The sequence below is a fragment of the Erinaceus europaeus genome, chromosome 5, assembly GCF_950295315.1.
Source record: "Erinaceus europaeus chromosome 5, mEriEur2.1, whole genome shotgun sequence".
In the NCBI taxonomy this organism is placed as follows: domain Eukaryota; kingdom Metazoa; phylum Chordata; class Mammalia; order Eulipotyphla; family Erinaceidae; genus Erinaceus; species Erinaceus europaeus.
This window is the reverse complement of record NC_080166.1, coordinates 119,432,657-119,440,315: the sequence shown is the minus strand read 5'-3', so window position 1 is coordinate 119,440,315 and position 7,659 is coordinate 119,432,657. Positions and strand designations below refer to the sequence as shown.

At 44.3% G+C, this 7,659-nt stretch overlaps 1 non-coding gene across 1 annotated transcript; it reads right to left on the bottom strand.

The window, feature by feature from the left end:
- Positions 1-321: 321 nt before the first annotated feature.
- On the bottom strand, positions 322-428 carry LOC132538807 (U6 spliceosomal RNA). Its single transcript, XR_009550130.1, has one exon. It is a non-coding gene; the product is annotated as a U6 spliceosomal RNA (small nuclear RNA).
- Between the last annotated feature and the right edge of the window lie 7,231 nt (positions 429-7,659).

Here is a 7,659-nt window from a genome sequence, read left to right as displayed (position 1 = left end):
GCTTCACCGCCAGTGAAGCGACTCCCCTGCAGGTGGGGAGCCGGGGTTCAAACCGGGATCCTTATGCCGGTCCTTGTGCTTTGCGCCACCTGCGCTTAACCGGCTGCGCTACAGCCCGACTCCCCACATCCTGTTTCTATGCTTTTCCTAATTGGCCTTAAATATATATTTTTTCCAAATGAAAAGTTAGATTTTATTTGTAGGTTAAAAAGCAATGGATTGGAGATTTAAAAACAAAATGTCATCGACCAAAGATATCAGCGTTAAATATTATATCCAGCCTTCGAAGGCCATGTTATCAGTGTGTGTAACAGCTTCCTGAAAAATATGGAATGCTACATGGATTTGCATGTCATCGTTGCACAGGGGCCATGCTAAGCTTCTCTGTATTGCTTTAGTTTTAGTGTATGTGCTGCTGAAGTGAGCACAGATATTAGTGTTCTTGTTTTTATTTTCTAGTTAGGCTGTGAGAGAGAAGGACCCCGTGGTGTCACTGAACATGGCATTGTAAGGACGGAATTGCTGTTTAATGCCAAGGATAGATGATAGTAGCATTAAAACAAGCATACTTATGACTGTGCTCTGTATTTTGCTTTTTTAAGTTTATTTGTGTGTTGTAAATCACATATAGTAAAGGCAGAAATTTTAAATGTATAGTATGACACAGTGAATTTGTACATATGCATAAATTGTCAACTCACCATCCACATCAAAATGCAGAATATTTCTAGATCTCTAGCAGACTCCCCTGTGTCCCTCCATTTCCCCCTCCACACCCAGGTGGCCACTACTTGATCACTGAAGCCGGCCCTGAAAGGACTGGGCTGGGGCTGTGTGAGGGAAGGGGGCACTTGAGCTGCCTAGAGGACCTGATGGATGACGTGTTCTCGCTGATGACATGTTCAGTCTAGAAACAGGGATGGCATTGCAACTCATCCTCATACCATTTCTGCTGGCCTGGATGGACTTTGCTGCAAAATGAAGTTTTGAGGAGCTCTGATTTTGAAGGTGGGGAGAGTTGTAGGAGGTGGAAAGATCTGTGGGCCTCAACCCCACTGTGATGCCCGGATTCCCTCCTTCACTCCCACCTGCCTAAAAGCCTGACACACGGTGGAGGGAAGAGCAGCTGACTTGAGTTAACATACTCCAGCTTCTGATTGTGGCTTTGAGCGCCAAGTAAAAGAAATTTCTTGTGGTCCGGGAGGTGGCGCAGTGACAAAGGTTTGGACTCTCAAGCATGAAGTCCGGAGTTTGATCCCCAGCAGCACATGTGCCAGAGTGATGTCTGGCTCTTTCTCTCTCCTCCTTTCTCCTTAACAAATAAAATCTTTTTAAAAAAATTCTTTTCCCTCAAAATGAGAATGTCTTGCTATAAATCTAAATGCTGGAGATTTTTAAGTGTGTTTCTCTTTGACACCGCACAGCAGACCATCTTTAGCTTCATCACTGCGGAACTGTTTGGCCTGCACTTGAGTGTCACACAAGTACAATCACAGGGACCAGCCCTATTTTAATTTTTTATTTATAAAAAGAAAACACCGACAAAATTATAGGATAAGAGGGGTACAACTCCACACAATTCCCGCCACCAGATCTCCATATCCCATCCCCTCCCCTGATAGCTTTCCTATTCTTTATTCCTCTGGGAGTATGGACCCAGGGTCATTGTGGGATGCAGAAGGTGGAAGGTCTGGCTTCTGTAATTGCTTCCCCGCTGAACATGGGTGTTGACAGGCTGATCCATATTCCCAGTCTGTTTCTGTCTTTCACTAGTGGGGTGGGGTTCTGGGGAATCAGAGCTCCAGGACATATTGGTAAGGTCGTCTGTCTAGGAAAGTCTGGTTGGCATACTGCTAGCATCTGTAACCTGGTGGCTGAAAAGAAAGTTAGCATAAAAAGCCATGATTAGTCAACAGCTTGCTTCCATGTTCAGTGGGGAAGCAAGTTGTTGACTAATCGTGAACCTAAAGGCTGGAGTAGTGCAGATAAAGAGTTGGGGGGGGGGGTCTCCATTCTGTAGATAGCTAGTAGGCATATTTTAGTTATATTCCAAAGGGTCTGTGGCTATACTAGTTTTTTCTTTTCCCCTGAGCCTGAAATCTGATATGCAGGTGGATCCAAGTTATTGTCTGGGGAGATGATGTCATGGCTGGAAGAAGGACCAGAAAGCTGGATCTGGGAAGGGAGTAGCTCCCTAATATGGGAAAGGTGTATAAATATTGTTGACTGTAAACCCCATAGATTTTTATCAGTTCTGGGGCCCATATTCAGCTTAGGAGCCTATGTGACCTCTGGATCCCTGTAGATCTGAGCTCACATTCTGTGGTCATGAGTAGGAACACTCCACAGCTTTCCTATTCTTTAACCCTCTGGGAGCATGGACCCAGGGTCATTGTGGGGACCAGCTCTTTTTTGTCTGATTTTTCTGTCTTAAGTTTGCAACATCTTGGATTTGAAGTTTTGTCTTTTGTTATTGTATTCTATAATACAGACACTGTATTTGACCCATCCCATTGTTGAGGGACACTTTGAATGTTTCCAGTGTTGTGGGGATTTCAGTGTTATGAATGACTTTGTGCATTTTTATGAGTGTAAATTCTTTTATGAGTGTAAATTCTTATTTCTATTTTATTTTATTTTATGTCATTTGAGATGGAGAGAGACACCACAGCACCATAAGCTCCTATCCATGCACTAGGGACCAGGCTCAAGCCTGGGTTTCACACATGGCAAGGCAGTGAACTAACCAAGAGAATTATTATTATTACTTTTTTTGCCTCCAGGGTTATTGCTCGGGCTCAGTGCCTGCACCATGTATCCACTGCTCCTGGAGGCGAAGACAGAGAGGGGGAGAGAAAGACACCTGCAGACCTGCTTCACCACCTGTGAAGTGACACCCCTGCAGGTGGGGAGCTGAGAGCTTGAACCGGGATTTTTACACCGGTCCTTGTGTGTTGCACCACGTGCGCTTAACCTGCTGTGCTACCGCCCAGCCCCACCCAAGAGAATTACTTCATGGCTCATTTCTCTTCATCTTCTACTCAGAGTGCTGCCGCTGGACTATAGGGTGCATATCGCCTTATTTCTGGTAGATGCTGCCAAACAGGGTTTAAAAGTTGCTGTATCAATCTTGATTCTGTCAGCTGCGTGTGATCATTTTAATTGTTCTTCATTCTTATCACCAGTTATTTCTGATTTGGTTCGAGAATACTGGAGACAAGTTCTCTTGAAGACATTCATGGAGTTCTAAAAGTGACTCCGTTGGCAGCATTGACATGGGCTGTTGCCTTGTGCTTAGGGTCCTGATAGTTTTTTGGGGGGGTCCTTGCTGGGACTTTACTGCTTCCAGCTGACTTTATCAGATAGATAGATAGATAGATAGATAGATAGATAGATAGATAGATAGATAGATAGACAGACAGACAGACAGAAGGAGAGAGGGAAAGACACCACAGCACTGAAGCTTTCTCCAGTGTCGTGGGGGCAGACTTGAACCTGATGAGCTGTCGTGCTGGACCTTAGGTTCTTGCTGTTTCCAAAAAGCCTTTTCCTTGAATTTTCTTTGATGAGGTTCTTTTGCAATGCCCCAAATGTTTGAATGCTGAAACCAAGATAATGTGCCTAGAGTATATTTTCTTTTCTTCTGGGCAGTGCCTCAAGACCAGGCATGCTTTTTGAGGCCAAGTTTTGCTTTGTTCCTTTCTAGCCCCCAGAGAGCCATTGTTAGATGCTGTGATGCTCACGGGCTCTGATGTTAGCAGAACAGGTGGCGTGTGCGGGCCCTCCGGCCCCTTTCTCAGCTCTTGCCTCCCCACGCAATAAGCCTGAAAGTCAACTTGATTTGTAACTTTTTCCCTCTGGCAATTTTAATTTGGGTTTCCATTGGCTACATGTTTTACTTGGAGATAAAAATGGTTTCTCTGACTTTTGTCCTGACCCAGTTTTTGCCTCCGACTGTTCTTATTATCTCTAGGAGTCTTCAGGGATGTCTGACTGTCAGCTCCGAAAGTGGTGGTGCAGCCACTCTCCTGCATTCGTGCTTGGTGGGCTCTGCTGGGGCACACTAGGGTGCTTAGCAGAGCACCCACCCCAGAAGGTCACCCTACCTTCCTCAGCCTCTCATCATGCAGAGAACATCTGTCTTGCCTTTTATTTTATTATTATTATTATTTTCTGTCACCAGGATTCTAGTTCGGGTTAGGAGCCAGCATTACAAATCCATCACCCCCAGCAGCCAGTTTCTCCCATTTTTTTTTTCTTTTTACTTTTTGCTATAGGACAGAGAGAAATTGAGAGGGGAAGGGATATTGGGGGGGGGGAGAGAGAGAGAGAGAGAGACGCCTGAAGACTTGCATCATGGCTCATGAAGTATCCCTCCTGCAGGTGGGTAGTAGGGGCTTGAATTGGGATCCTTGTGCATGGTAACATGCTCAATCAGGTGTGGCCCTGCCTGGCACCTGTTCAGTCTTACAGTGTTGATGGAAGGATCTGGGTGTGACAAAGAGGTCTGTTCCTCTCCAGGATTCTGAAGCTTTCAAAACCCAAAAGCTGAGAATTGACTTGATTGTCTCTTCTCTCCTCTGGGATTCTGTCCTGCCAGGAGGGGTAAGAAGGCCTGGCGGCATGTTGAGCACCTGTGATGGAGGGTGTGTGTGTGTGTGTGTGTGTGTGTGTGTGTGTGTGTGTGTGTGTGTGTGTGAAGCCTAGGTGCTTGTTTTTTACAATATGTTACTTGACATCACCTACTTGGTATTTCCAGTTTGTGTCTCTGTACTGTTAGACTTATGGTGACCTTTTTTTTCACTACTATTTTAGCATAGTGTGCTTTCTTCCCCTGTTCTATTAAGGGGAGCTGTTTGGAAAATGAAGGGAACGGAGACATAACTTCAGTTGAAGGAGAACTGATGGGAGCAGATTCTTGTGAGGTAGACCAAAGCAAGCAAGTGGATGCCCAGGAAGAAGAAAGTGATGTGAGCCTCCTTGATGCTGTCTGTTTGGCACCAGCTGACTCCCAGCAGAAATGGTGCAGTGCCACATGCCCTAGCAGAGCAGTATAGAGTGTGCCTGGTGTGGAAGTCAGGCGCCTTGTCTGGTGCAAGGTGGTGGCTTCTCGTCAAGAAGTCACCCCCTTCCCAGGGACTGTGAGACCTCTCTTGAATCTGCTTGCCCTAGCCTGGGATGGAAGACAAGATCTGGAATATGTTCTGGGGTCTGAGAGTTAGGGCCTTAGCCACGTTACCCATTCAAAGTAAGAGCAACTTTTTATTTATTTATTTATTTATATATTTAATTTTTTATTTAAGAAAGGATTAATTAACAAAACCATAGGGTAGGAGGGGTACAATTCCATACAATTCCCACCACCCAATCTCCATTTCCCACCCCCTCCCCCGATAGCTTTCCCATTCTCTAACTTCTATAGATTCCTAACCACATCTCTCCCTTTTAAAAAAGTAGATGTATTTATTTGCAAATGAGAGGGAGAACCAGAGTGCCACTCTACCATATGCAGTGTGGGGCTCACGCCTGGGACCTCATGCTTGCAAGTCCTGCACCTACAACTGCACCACCTTCCCACCTGCAGCCTGTTTCCCTCTTTATGGGATGCTCCTCTGTCCCAGCCCCAACAAGCCAGCCACTGAGAAAACAAAAATTACAGCTTCATTTTTTATTAAAAATTACTTGTCTTCACTAAAAAAAAACTTGTATATTCCTAAACAGTTCCATAACAGGAGGGTCTTTCTGCCCTTGTGATTATTCTGATGGAACAATAGAATGTTTTAAACATTCGAAACCAGTAGTTGTTGGGTTACAACGAAACTTAGTGTTTATATGGGTTTATTCTGGAGGAAACAAAATTTTAATTTTATATTAAAACAGATTTGCTACTTCTTCCTTACCAGCATATGTACTGACCTACTACCACGTCTTTCCAACTCTCCAGTGTGGGGTCATTAGTTGCAGAAATAGAAAGGAATTTATTGTTGGAGAAATGGAAGCACTGGGGGTCGGTTGGTAGCACACCAGGCTAAACGCACATAGCACAAAGCGCAAAGACCCGCACAAAGATCCCAGTTCTGAAACCCCAGCCCCCCACCAGCAGGGGCAGGTGGGGGGGTGCGGTCATCACTTCACAAGTGCTGAAGTTGGTCTGCAGTTGTGTGTGTGTCTCTCTTCCCCTCCCCTCTCAATTTCTCTCTGTCCTGTCTAATAAAAATGGCTGCCAGGAGCAACGTATTTGTAGTGCGAGTGCTGAGCCCCAGTAATAACCCTGGAGGGGGAGGGGGAAGAGAAATGGAAGCACCAAGAAGTACAAAAGGTCAACTGCTCTGCTCTGCTTGACTAGCCTAGCACCTCTATTAAAGAGACTAAACAAGTCACTGGGGTAAGAGTTTTGGACTATTATTTTCTTTTAAAATTTAATTTATTTACTTTGGACAGAGACAGGGAAATTGAGAGGGAAGGGGTTCGTCTATATAGAGAAAGAATTCTTCAGGTCTGCCAGGGGCAGAGCCAAGATGGCTACTTGGAAGCAGCTGCTGGTGTGAGCTCCTACAACAACTGCTGGAAAGGGTATGGATAATGGGCCTTCGGCAGGACAGTGAATAAGGGGTCCTAAACTATAGCACAATTTGGGTTAGAAAACAGAGAAAAAAGAAAGGAAATTTTTTGATTATTTAAGAAGTTCACTCCTCTCCCCTCCTTCTATAACCAGACCCCAGGGCCTGGAGAGCTGCTACTAGCAGGCTCCCCACTGAGCTTTTTTTCTTTACCAAGATTCCTGGCTCACCAGGGGTGTCATTCCAACTTTTCCTTTCTGAGAGCCAATTGGAGTCATCCAAGCTGTTAGGGTTTTTTTTTTTTTTTTACTATGTTCTATTTTATTATTACTATTATATATATGCGGGTCCCTTTCCCCCCCTTCTTCAGGTTGACCAAAATTAACTGTTAGTGTTATTTTCCATTTCTAGGTGACTGGGTGTCCTATCCATTGGGAGAGGAACTTGTTTTACTCTACCTACCTATTCTATCCACTCTCCCCCTTCTCCCTCCTCCTAGATAATTAAATTAAATTTTAAAAAATCTTTCCTTTCACTGCTCTTTCTTTTCTTTTTTCTTTTTTTTTTCCTTATTCTTGTATTCCTTTCTTCCTTCCTCCTTCTTCGCCTTTCTGAATTCACTGATACTCGTTTGTAAATTATTTGGGGGAAGAAATCTGACTCAGAGTGGACTCTCTTTGTGTGTGTCTCTTCTCTACTTCCCTTTCTCCTCTTGCTGCCCCTAGAATTTACAGTGGACAGTAGATTTGCATAATTGTCTATTCTTGCTATCCCTTTTTTTTCCTTACTCTTTATTTTTCATTTGGATTTGGTTGCTACTTTTTCTTGGACTGGAGGCATTGTTTGGCTAACTGGTATTGGTTAAACTGCTTCAATCCTTACTTTAGTTACTATTATAACTGAAGGCAACCATTACCAAGCCTGCCTTGAAAACAACAACAGAGACATATGGGATGATCTCAAAAGAAGTAACATTTGTATAATTGGCCTGCCAGAGGAAGAAAGAGAGGAAGGGGAAGGAAACATTCTAGAGGAAACTATAGAAGAAAACTTCTCAGACCTGAACAACAGAAAAGACATTAAGGGGGGTCGGGCGGTG